The 13546-nt window shown below is 38.3% G+C and overlaps 1 protein-coding gene across 8 annotated transcripts in view; it reads left to right on the forward strand.

The window, feature by feature from the left end:
* The window catches only part of BRSK2 (BR serine/threonine kinase 2), a 309427-nt gene that overhangs the window by 11170 nt on the left and 284711 nt on the right, over nucleotides 1–13546 (forward strand). The window lies entirely within an intron of this gene.

A 13546-nucleotide genomic window follows, 5' to 3' on the forward strand; every position in this document is an offset into this window, starting at 1 on the left:
GTGATAGTTTGAATCTCTTAGGGTTTTTTCCACAGACATTCAGCACTTTCCATTGAATTTCTAGGATCTTAGAGACTTCCCTTCCTCTTTCAAACTTGGTTGAAACTTGATAATGGGTTCTGATGTTATGGGGGAATTGTAGACAGCCTGAACAGTTAAATTTCATTCCCTTTGAAAAATCAGGTTGGAAGAAAGCTGTCCTAAACATCACAGTTTCTCTAATCTTCATTTGGTTTAGAGGGCCATGAGATGCTGCCATGGCATATTGAGATTGCTGGAATATAGCTGGTCTTCAGATACTGCCCTCACCTTGTTCAAGATTCTTATACCAAAGTTAGGAGGAAAAAGTGATGCTGAAAGCACATTAAGGTTCCCTAATACTGAGGGAATCCCCAGACAGCTTGACAGGCTGGATTCTTGCCTACTCTCTGCTGCTGGAGCAGTGCAAAGTAAGGGCAATGGAGACTTGAACTTGGTCATTTCTGTTTGCAAGCTGAGCTCAGTGCTTGGGGAGTGTGGGAAGAAGGGAGCCCTCTTTGTATTTCCTCCATGTATCCATTTTGGTACAGTGGCAGTATTTGAAGTAGTTCTTTCCTGCAGAAAGCTGAGAGGAAGACTGAGAGCTGTTTGTGTGTTTGCAATGCCTGTCTGTACAAAATCGTCACCAAAGACAAAGCCAAGTATTATATTAGAACTTGGCAATGGCACAGGCACTATCGCCCTATTAAACGCGAGCATTTGTTTTTTTGTAAAGGCATGGCTATGAGTGGCACAGCTTTTAAAATTCCTTACACTTTGTGAGCACCAGCCTTAAAGTTTGTCATTAGCCTTTGAAACTAATTAAATCTACCCTTTTCCCCCCCAAACTTCCCGCTTCTGTAAATCAGTAAATCTTGATTAAAATCCGTAATTGTCGACAATAAAGAATGATCTGTCCTAGAGTTTCTGGGTTTTGTCCCATGCTGCTTTTCTTCTGGGTCTGTGGTTTTTTTCATTGCTCATATTTATGAAATCACATCTCTTTTACTTCTGGTTGTTTCCTGATTGTGATGAAGACATTACTTAAGCAAATTCCCCACTCAGTTACATCTGTGCAGTCTCAGTGACTTCAAGGCCTTTTGCTCAAGTTTATCTGAGAGGGGATTTTGATTCATGAGCAAGCTTCTCACTGATGGCAGCAGAGGCAGACCTCTGGCAGTGTTCTAGTTAAGAGCAGCCTAGGAATACATCTCTGCAGTGAATATTCAAGCAAATTAGAGCACTAAGTGGAATGATACTGTAAGCAAATTCAATTCAAACTGAAAATAGAGGCCCAGCATTTTACAAATTACTATATTTCATCCTTAAAGCAGAAGTCTGTCAGCTCAGCTAACACACAAATTAAGGCAAACAAATGTTTTAATACTTTTAGTAGTAATTCTTCTCTAGTGTTCCATACATACATGTACTGAAATTACCCAGCCAGTCTGCATTAAGTTTCAGGATGGAGAAAATGTCCTTACGTTTATCATTACTACATCTTTGCTAGGGAGAGGAACAACCAGACTACTAGCATGATTGGGACAGTTGCCATCTTTATTACCAGGTGGCTTGTCCTGCTCAGACAAAATGCTGCAAAAATAGGCAGGGTTTCTGGATCTGTGTCCTTAATGCTGTCATTACCATTACTCTTACCACCACTGAATTAGATGAGTTACAGGTGAGAAGCCTCTTTAGCTATACCAATGCTTATTTATTCTCAGTGCTTTGATGTCAGTGGCTCTGTGGAACCAGATGGGCTGTGGACTGCTTCACAAGAATTCATAGCAACCTTGATTAGAATATCAAAATTAAATTAATATTTACTGTTCAAGTGTCTGCTCTACTGAAGATTTCTCAAGAGTTCATCAGAGGGGAGGAGAAACTTGTGTGCTGTAGGTCTTTATCTTCTCATTGAAATGGTGGAGACTGAAAACATGGCAAAGCCAAGGATCCCCATCAAAGGGTATGTGTAACTTGCAGGCAGAGGTGAAATTCTAGCACTGGTGGGTAGTGCTATTCTCTTCTGGCACAAAGAGCTGTGAAAATAGGGCAGTTAAGGTCGGATAAGTGAACCGGAGCACCTAAGAACCTTGCCCTGTGTAGAAGTCTTGTCTGCTCCATCTTTTTTCTTATTATTTACTTGTAGCTGTTGTGCCTTTGTTTTGCTCTCTTGATAAACCCTGCATCAGCTACAAATCAATATGGTGTGTCAGATGTGGATGAGTATTTTTATACATAATGCATTGTACACTTTGTGTATGTGGGACTTCATTTCAGGGTTCGGGGGTTTTTTGTATGTATGTGTGTACACAAAATACCAACCTTCTACTTGATCCTGTAGAGTTCTAATTCTCTTGTGCTAGATTATTCTGTACTCTCAAGGTCCCTTGGATTAAAGGTACTGAACTTCTCAAATGATTGGGTCACTCTTTGTACTCTTGTGATCTCTGAAATGCTGCAGAGTCCTAGCTGGGTCATTTCTTGGCTTCAAGAGTAGTGGAGATGTGTACAATAGAGGGTCTGTTCATGTCATTGTGCAGTTGTAAGGCAGATTATTCAGAAACAATAACTATGTAGTCTTCACTGACCTTAACAGGCTCAGTCACTGACTTGGGGTGGAGCCTTGGGCAAGTAAAAAATTGTATGTTTTTTTTTATGGTGCCCTGCTGGAAAGCTAAGACAATTCTTGACTTCCCTGTTGGAACTGACAGGGTTAGCCAGCTAGTATAGCTAGCTTTGTCAGAAATAAAAATCATCATGAAAAGGCCTGTGATAACCCTACTATTTAGGTCTAGTTTAGGTCTACTATTTAGGTCTAGAATTTTTTTTATTCCCACCCCCTGCCTTTTCTTATTTTTAGCTTCCTGAGGGATGGAGTGGACCATACAGTCTGCTCTGTCCAGGTGATGATATCTATGCAGTCTTTGTCATCCATAACTTCTCCTTTTGATTACGGAAATACATAAATGCTGGAATTTCTGTGGCTGCATTTAAAACTAAAGTTGTTCTAACTATGTAATAAAACAGAAAAATTGCTTTGATCTTCACATTTTGACAATATGTGGCTATGCTGACTTTTGTTGCTGCTTTCCTTAGGGGCATTTATCCTTGATCTCTCAAACAAAATGTCACTGAGTAGAACTATGTATGATGCTGTGTGTTCTAGTTTACAAAAGATTTATAACTTGGTCACTTTTATTTATGCCTCCGTGGAGCTGGTGGAATTCTACTGCAGTGTTAAAATGCAGCAGTTTCATTTTCCTGCAGGCAGCAGCCCTCTGGTGGTGTGCATTTTTTTCTTTTTTTTTCTTCCCCTTTTTTTTTTTTCTTTTAAGTAATCTTTGGAGAGTCTGTCAGACTGATATAGAAGCCTTTAAAAGTGCCTCAAATTAAGCTGCCATATAGTCCCATATCTCCTCTCTTTTCCTTTCTAGTCCTCACCTCATCACCACCCCCACCCTAAATTTGCAAGTGGAATGTAAAAGACAAAGAAAGGTTAAAAAATGAACCCTGTGGATAATACCAACAGTCTTATTTGGCAAAATGATATTTACCAAATACTATTTCCATAAGTTTCAGCTCCCAGAACTACTGCCTGGAAAGGGTATAGGTCGGTGTGAAGTGGGTGGCTCAGCTCCTGGGTTATTCTGAAGACTAGACTGTTAGGAATGCAGGCATTTCTGAGGAGGCTGCTGATGAACTTGAAAATTGAAATATCAAAGAATTTTTTTAAGGGATGACCTTAGGAGTCTGTTACATGGGCGTTAAAGATAGTCATATTGTAAGTTACTGTCTGGAAAAAAAAATTGGCTAATGGAGAAGGAGAATCTGCTCATCAGTGCCCTGGGAGTGAAATTTACCCTTTTGCTAGTATGAGATTTAGCTATATCTTGAGTTCCACTTGAGACCTATTTTGAAGTACTAAGTTATGTTCTGGGAGGTAAAAATGGGAGTTCAGAAAATAGATAAAATAAAATATTGCTCCTTACTATTTTTGAGATAATAAGCCAGAGTTTTGTGCAAATGAATTTTGAAATTATTAAAGCTGTGCCAGGAATGCATTTGGCTTGTTTCCTTTCCAGGACTACAGTAAATGTCAAAATCATGCTGTATCTGCGACTGTGCTACTGCATAAATACTTTGTAGGAAGACATGCAGTTTTGTTAACAATTGAATGCTGAAGGGTTTAGGGCCAATAATACCAGTTAAGATGAGTTGTTTTAGAATGTAGTGATTTTTGACTGTGGTGTTTGAAACCTACTGTGTGTCTGTGAAGTGAAACCAAACTGCTCAGGTTTCTGTGTTCTTTGTTTTGGCTTTTTTTTTATTTTGGTTCATTTTAAAGAAGAATGGGATTGGTAAATAAAAAACATTAATACCCCGAATAACTCCTATTATTTTAAATGATGGACAGTGGTTGTGGCGTATGAGCCCTTGGCAGTATTTGGTTGAACTTGATACTGTGGACAGCAGATAGTATAAGTTTGAGGCCTTACTCGATAATACTTTAGGTCACTTGAGGTATAATTGCCAAAAATTATCAAGAGACATTTGTGCCAGCTAAGATATATGATGCAGAAGTGTTGCTTCACCCATGATGCTTTTGAGCATGTAAAACTTGACTCCTTTTGCTGGCTTTTCCTCGGTCAGGAAGCAAAGATCCAGCCTAGTGCACAGCTTGTGGTCAGAGTCTGATCCATGCAAAGAGCTCTCAGTGCATGTAGCTTATGTATTAGAGGGGCAGTGACAACTTATGACCTTTAATGCTTGCAGTTAACATAGGAGAATAGGAGAGGTTAAGGCATCATTAGTTCTTGCCTAACCTGCAATCTCCAAAATGTGATTTTACTTTTCCTTATTTAGATTCCTGTTTGTCATTTAAAACAGAGGACTGTAACACATGCTGCAGTAGGTTATTGGTCATTTTTAGGAGGCGGAATAAAAATTGGTTATTGCCTACTCAGGCAGGTTTAAAATAAAAAAGGAAAAAAAACCCTTGGGCCCTTCATTTTCTTTTTCCTCAGTGTGCTTGTCAAATAGGCAGTGAGAGGCCTAAAGTGAGCAGCTTTCAGCCATCCAGTCAAGAGGAATACAAGTTTTTAAACTAAATCCATAAAAATAATAACAGTGCAAAATCCACAGTAAGGAAATTAACTTTTTTTAAAAACTGAATTTTCCCTGTTTTCCAACAAACTTATGGTAGTTCAAAGGTTTAAAATAAAAATAAATAAATTTAAAATTTAATTACTAGTCTGTGGATGAGGTGAAAGCGAGTCATATTTCAGTTAGAAAAGCAGAGTTGTCCTCCTCCACCCTCTTGATTATTCTAAATAGTTTTTCTATTGAAAATGTCAAAATATGTTTGTTTCCAGCCTAAAAATAAATTCAAGTGGTTTATTCAAGTGGTTTACTGTTGCTGGAGGTAGGGTGTTAAACTTGGTAAGATTTTTGTGTTGATCCCAACACAGCTATACATGCATCCTGGGAGAAATTAAAGCACCAAGACTTTATTCCCTAACCTTAACAGAGAAGCAGCTATGATTATAGTGTCAGTAGCCTGGCTCAAATGCACAATTTCTTTGGTTTTCTATTGTCTCTTAACTTGCAAAAATACTGAGATTTGAAAGGAAAGTGTTTTAAAGTCATTCACCTTCTTACCGGTTCTGGTTTTGTGGCAGAGTACAGCTGCTACTGTGACCTTTGCAATGCAATTCTTCCCATTCTAATGTTTGTCCTGCTGTGAAGTTGCATAGATGTTCTGTTTCTCCACATTTTGGAAGTTGTAAGGTGAGCCAATTCAGATGCAAAATAGTATTTAAATTTCAAGTTAAATCAACATTGTCCTATAGTTTTCGGGTTCTTCTGGTTATAACAGGCTGTTTTACGTGAGAGTCTAAAATTCTTCCTGGTCATCAGATTTGTACCATTTGTGTTTTGTTCAGAGATTGTGTTTTACAAGAAAACTCACACATAATGATGGGTCAAATTTTTGTTCTTGCCACACTTTTTTTTGTTTCTGGTTGCAACTCTGATGCTTCATTGATGTTTCGTTGGATTTACAGCAATTTGACACAGCAGAGCAGTACAATATCCTACTATGGACCTTGCTGTCTTCCATGGGTCTTTATAGGAGTCACCTGACTGAAGTCAGCAAGTGTGTGCTACTGGAAAACTGTTTCAAGTGAGGATATTTTATAGTTGCTCTCCTGAATTACATGTAAACAAGTTCAGTAAGGATTAGGCCATAAGCAGTGAAAGGTATAGATTAAAGTATTAGTCAAATATGATTTGATTATAAGCTATACCAGGACTCCCTCCACACCATGGTGCATTCTCTTGTCAGCTGTGAAGCTTATTTAAAATGACATATAATGCTGAAGAGAAGCATTTAGTATTGAAATGTAAGTGGGTGACAAAGAAACAATACATATGCAGCAGCTTTTTTTTTCCTCCAGTTTTGTGTTTCCATCTCTATCATAGTAGCAACTATTGACAGTATTGGAAGTAACTTTTTTGGCTTTCTTATTTCTCTGGTGCTATATTAAACCTTTATTCTTTGGCATTCAGCAAGTCAGTGGTATAGGATCATCTTACTGCTCACCCTTTGATTTTTTTTTCACTCTTTCCCTGTGGCAACTTTCCCTACTGGATGCGTGTGGATTTAGCTTGATTCCCAGCCTTGCCAGCAGCATTGTAAAATCGAACTGTAGCATTTGAAAATACTGCTCGATTGAAAAACAAGCTGGAGCAATCCAGACTTGGATTTCAAAGGGAATGGAAAGATCTTGATCCATGCTGCTTTGCAAGCTCAGCACCATGGAGTGTGATTGACTGTAAGCTCACTCATATTATGAAACACTGAAGGGTATTAAATGTAATAACAGGCTGGAAGAGTGGGATATGTGAGATCACGAAGAAGCCCAGAGTCTTTCTCTCTCCACAAATTGGTGCTTTGCTTGTGCTGTTGTTAAAATGGCTTGATGGCTCTGAGGCTATTGAGTCTTACTTTAGATTTCCACTGCTTCACCGGAAACACAGTTTAACCATGGATTACTCCAGGAACAGCCTGAGTTTGTATTCTGTAATCTTAGTTGGAGTTTACACAGTGTAACTGAAAGATCAGGTTTTGTGACTGTGGGCTAGATCCTCAACTGGTGCTGTTTGGTTAAGAGCCTTGGACTCCACGCTGCTGGACTGACTCTGGTTATGGATTTGACCTTCTATATAAGAGCAGAGACTAAAATGTTTGGGAAAGGGTCTAGATGGTGGATTTTCTTGTTTCAAACATTGCTGCTTGAGAAAAGTACAAAACCACATGTATTATAAAAGGTTTTGGTGTTTGAAGTTTTAGATACTGCACCCTTTCTGCAAAGAGGTGCATGTTTGTTTCAGTCTTTGAAAAGGCCTTTCTGTAACCTTGACTGGTTTTCTTAGCTTTCTTTATGTAAGTGCTCTCTGAATTTATAGCAGCTGTATTTTTCTGTTGATGCAATAGCCACAGCTTAGATATTGCCTCTTTTCTGAGCTATCCACAAAAGCCTACAATTCTCTTAGACTATTGACATTTAGGCCTAGAATTCTTACACTTGACCTCTTGTCTAAAAATTACTTCTTTTTGTCTCAAGAGATCTCAATAAAAATCTGTATGACAAGGTTTATTTTATCCGACTCTTGGCAACAGGAGGTGGTAAGGAAGGGGAAGTCAGTAGTTCAGTTCCTTGCTGGAATCCAGTCCTTGAGAAAATAAAGATAGTCCTTTATTTGAAGTTTACTTGGTACCTTCCCAGTACTTAGCTTGCTCCACATCAGACTTCATAATCTTCATACTTCATTTTCATCAAAAGAGCTATCAGGTGTTAATTTTGCATTAATGCTCGTTGATAAGGACTCGTGGTGAAACACACACAGTTTAACAGAGGTACTTTTGGCTACAGGTAAGATTTTATGTCTGAGGCCTAACCATCTTTGAATTTCAGGACAGTGTAGGACAAGTCGTTTTTGTTCCAGAACTGTACATAACCACATACTTACTTCTTCTCTGAGTGAGATGAAAAACTGTAAAAGGGCCTGTCTTTTAGATCAGTCTTGGACATGGTCCAAAATCTCATACCATTTCATACCATCAGCCTAGTTTAACTTGTGTATGTCTATGCTGCAGTTACTAATCAGGCAAGAAGAAAGCTCCAGACTGCTGTGGTGGGTCAGGATGATATCTGGATTTACTGATTTAAAAGTGTCTTGTTTATCTGCAGGATAAACACTGCACTGCTGTCAGTTTAAGACTGCCTAGTTCTTCATGGGCATTACCAGGAATGCTGTGATAAAACAATGTTTTTTGTGTCAGACTGGTGTTCTCTCTTGTTACCTTATGGTGTAGTAGATTTGTTCAGTGGTCAGTTTTAGAAATTCTGCAGCAGCTGACTTCAGAATCACCAATAGTAGGATATTTTTTTTTTTTTTTTTGCCCCGGTATCTTGGTTAGTAATTGCCTTCTATTTGAATGTGTCAAAGATTACTGGTTGATTTTTATTCTAATATAGGGATATTAATCTGTTTCCAATATCTGTCTGTACTTCAAATGGATGTGATTTTTTATTGCCCCAAATGAATGAAAAGAAGCATCAAAATCCTTTTCTCCTTTTCCTCCTTCTCTGTTTAAAACTTTATTCCCTTGTATCATCTCTATCTTTCATCGTGGTGTGTTTGTTTAACATTATCTAGTATGTCTCTTTTTACTCTGATCATCAAAGCTGGCAATCTGGGTATTTTCATTCTACCTGGCATGATCCTCATGCACTCAGTGTTTTTACTGCTGGCCTCTTAAAGTTAACTATTTCTGCTATGCATTTTTGAGGTCAGTATTCCAGTTGGGGATATATCATTGATTTATACATTGGCATTATCTCATTCTCAAGTACAATTTTCAGTTTGATTGTTCAACATTTTGTTGTCAGTTTTGATTACCTCTGCACATTGAGTTGATATTTTTATTAGGATGTCTCCAGTTAACTTGAGAGTCAGAAAAGTATATTACTAATTCACATTAGTCTTTCTATTCTGCATTTGTTGACACTGAATTTCGTCTACAGTCATGCTGTCTTTTCACCAGTTGTTGATATTTCATTGTTTTAAGTGCTTAAGTGGGGCTTAAGTGTTGGTCTAGTGCTAGCCTACTGTGCAAGGGTAAATTTCACCCTTTATGAACTGATGCATCCTGTCACATTAATCAGGGATGTACTGTGGATTTCCTAGGGCAATATAAAGGATCAAATTTCCCAATTAACCCCTTCAGAACCAAATTAAATGTTGATGCCATATCTAGAATGTGTACCACAAACTTGATGTATCGTGATCTGAAGTACAGGTGATCTATCTCAGACCATTGAGGAAACTTCAGCAACAGCAATCTGCTATGAAATATCCCGAGGTTGAAAAGGTCACAACTAGTGTATCCAGGTATTGAGAGATTCGTGGCATTTTTTTCCTATTGCATCCTCTATTTGTAAAGTAGTTCTTTTTCAAAGCATGTCCACAAAGTCCATAAAGGTTCCCCCAAGCTAAAACATTAAGTTTGACGGGATTAATTTATGCCCATCTATCCTTTTGCTTTTATTAAAAGGAAAATCCATTTCTTTGCTGTTTCATGGAAGACTTTTCAGGCAGGTAACAACATGGTTGGATGTGAGCAGGTTTGATTTCTTTCATTATCTCTGAGTTTGAGAGTAATTTCTAGACACTTCCGTTTTGTCACCTGTAATGTTGATAATGTGCCTTACACAAACTAATTTGAAAGTTGAAGATTCAGTGTACTACAGAAGCTAGGGATTTCTTAAGTATAGTGTTTCATAATATGTGATGGGGTCTGCTGATGTCTGATTCGGTTTTCTGTTTTTCACTGAAAATACCAAGAAACTGACAGACCAAATAAAGTGTTTCTCCTCCATATCCCTCAAATGTGGGTGGAAAAGTTCTGAAGATTCTTCTTCCTGCTTCCCCAAAGAACCCAAACAAAACTGCAGTATAAAGGATATAAAAATGTGAATAGATGGAAGAATTTTTTTAACCCTTCAAGCTTATTCTTATTATTATTGTTGTTATTGTTATTATTATTATTTTGGCCCTGCTTTGGGAAGAGAACTTGTTGTGTTCAGTGATCACTGATTGCTGTAAAATTGGCAAACTGTCCAGCTGTTCAGTGGATGCTTGTCTGATCATGGAAATCCTGCTTATGAAGTAGAGCAGGGGAGAAAAAGAGCAGAACATGCTGGTGTCTTAGCAGATTTAGCTTTACACAGTAGCATCTGCTAAACATGCAGTGACTCTTTTACTTAGCAATTTAGACTAAACCCCATAATTATTTAATGAGCAACTTCCCTCCTTCTCTCCCATTTGTTTTGATCCCTAACCCCCAAAAGTGCTGGTTTCAGGGTCTGTGTCAGGCATGGCTTAGTCTGTGTACCTGCTGCCCACCCTGGGTATTGTGTATGTTGTTTTCATTTTTTATTAGCCTTTGTTTTTCTAATCTGTGAAATTTTTGTAGGAAAGGAGGGAAGAAACAGGACCTTGAAATGACAACCCACAGCTCCTCTTAACTACTGACAGATGCCTTCTGACGTGACATTTTAGGGACTTTGAGACTCCTGATAATAATATTTGTGGTTCAGGAATGACCTTGCATATCAGGAGGTCTTTGTCTATCCTGCATGTCATAATGAGTTAAACATCATGGTGAAACAGCACAAAACCAAAGTGCTGTGTCTGAGGCTCTTGCAGCCTCTTTATCCCTTTCTTATCTTTAGGAAGAAAATGAAAATGGGTGCATCTTTCTCGAGAATAAGGAAAAAAATGTTGCTGAAAGGAAATAGCTGTTTTTGTGAGCTACTTAGAACAGTCACAGGCTATGCTGGAACTTGGCTCAGTTGTGGGCAATATATGGAAACAGCACTCCAAGAAAGCTGATAAGAAGCCAGGTCAGAACCTTGCAAAAAACCAGTCTGGATACATTAAATCACTTGTGTCTTGAGCTATTCTAATTAAAATAACTTTCTCTTACTTATAGTTACCTTTTTATGTTAACTTTTATTTATGGTACTAGATGGGAAGCCAAGTGAAAGCTGGATTTTGGGTTCCAAATCAACTTCTCCAATTTAGTTAAAACAGGCCATGCTCATTTGTGCCAACATTGCAATTTGTGCAATCATTGCAAAGCATTGCAGGGAGAATGGTTGTGTTATCAGAATTGAGGATCAGTATTTAGATTCAGCAGTGGAGAAGAGCAACCTCTGGATTAGTTGCAACTGCTCAGGAATACTATTTTGTATGTAGAGATTTAAGGTTGGAAAAATAAGACCTAACTGGCCTGCTATTTCAAATGATGCATTTACTTATAATGAGATTCTGATACAACTTATTGGAGTTATTTTCCAAGGTTGCAGTGGGCAGCTTTGTCCTGATCATGCTCCAGGTTTTAAATGAGTTCCCGCCAGTGTGAACTCCTTATCAGAGGTTTGAAGCCAATCTCTTGTAGTTGCCACATTGACTGAAATACAGTTCTGTGGAAACATGATGCCAGTGGAAGGGCTACAATGAGCTCAAGAAAGGTAGCTAGAGAACACCCAAAACTGATATTATTTATATGTTTTTCTGCAGGAGGTTCATTTTATATGAAGCCAATCTCTTGTAGTTGCCACATTGACTGAAATACAATTCTGTGGAAACATTATGCCAGTGGAAGGGCTACAATGAGCTCAAGAAAGGTAGCTAGGGAACACCCAAAACTGATATTATTTATATGTTTTTCTGCAGGAGGTTCATTTTATATGAAGTGTAGCCATTATTAGTGAAACCTTTCCTGCATATCATCTTGAACTTGCTGAAGCCATAAATCAGAGTTTTGCTACTTCTTTTCCTTCCTTAGTAAGGATAAGTGAAGTGTCTAAAACATGCCTTCACTGGATGGGTTTGGTGTGAAGGAGTCTGATTTCAGTTCTTTTTGATCAATAGGAAAATTCCTTGTGGTAGAAAGAATGCTCTGCTTCCAGTGGTGGTGGCTCCTGAGCAGGCCTTGCTATTTGCATTGGCCCAGTATTACATGTTGTAGAATAAAAAAGTATTGAAGCAGAGCTCTACCATGGCCATCATTCACGAGTACAAGGTCTCTCAAGATATTTAGTGGCGTATGTGAAAACAATTTCTTCTCTTGGCTACATTGTCACAGAGAGGGAGCTGAAGCTGACTTCTCGTGTGGCTTGTTTTCCTCTCTGAGTAGAGGTAATCCACAACAGGGAAATTGATCTTCAAGACAGACACTTTTGTAGTTTCAATGACGATGATGATCTGTTTTTCCAAGAAATCTGAGCTGTCTCCTTGTTACTATGGCAAGTTGGTTGAATAATTCATTTCATTCAAGAATTGTTTTCTCTTGAAAAAAAAATTGTTTATCATGATGCAAAATGGGAAGTACTTTTTTCCTAGAACGTTCCCTTCTGTTCTCTTCTGTACTGAGTCGTGTGTTGGGAGCAGGGAAGGGAATAATTTCCCAAAGTCAGAAGCAAGTGAGGATTTAATTGCACAAGAAAGTCTAACTAGTTTGGAAACCATAGATTTATCTGATGTAAATTCAGTGTATCTCTGTTGAAGTTAGACTGATGTAAACTGGCTGGTGCTCTGATCAGTTGTGTCACATGTTCTTACTTATCATTCTGCAATGTACTTTGCTATTGTTTATCATTACAATCTGAAGATGAATGTGGTTGTGACAACTATTGTTTTACAATGATGAAAAATACATGGAGTCAAGTTAAAAAATGCTAGATATTGCCCTTTAAATCTCTAACTTGATGTGAGGAATTCTGTCAGATAGAGAAATTTTGGCCTCTCTGTAGAATTTTGGCCTTTCTGTAGATTTTATCTCAGAACTAGACCAGAAGCCATACTGGCAAAGTAGAATACCTCCTGTTGCTTGACTGCTTTGGGTTTGGAGTTGACAGCAACATAGGAGAGAGGGTAAGTTTCAGAATAACTCACCAATTGCCATGGACTAATGCTGATAGGTGAGAATCTACTTCACTGTTTTAAACCAACCTGGTTTGACTTCTGTCAGTACAGGATTCACTTAGTGCTGGAGTGGATGTTCCTTTCACAGAGGAGAGTTAATACAGAAGGAACTTTCTCAGAAGGATAGTTCCACTCTTCAGTTTCCTTACCCCAGTTTTTAAAGTCTTATAGCTGCTAGATAACTTTGGAGTCTTCAGTTGCATCTGAATATTCTGATATTTTATAATACGATAGGAACTTCATTTGCTCTTTCTAGTTAATTTTCCTTTTATTGCATAAATTGTACTCAGGTTCCTGTAAGTCTTCCTTCTTACTTTGGGGAATTGTGAGTCTGATGGAGCCATCAGAATGCCCCATAGACACTTAAGTCTCTATGATCATTGGTACGCCGCCTTTCTTTAGAAATGTTGTAGGACAAAGCACAGATTTGCTCCTCGTGTTGGCTGCTTTTTCTGAACTTCATTGGATC

The sequence above is a fragment of the Lichenostomus cassidix genome, chromosome 5 (assembly GCF_008360975.1).
Source record: "Lichenostomus cassidix isolate B80296 chromosome 5, HeHo_3.0, whole genome shotgun sequence".
NCBI classification, from domain to species: Eukaryota; Metazoa; Chordata; class Aves; order Passeriformes; family Meliphagidae; genus Lichenostomus; species Lichenostomus cassidix.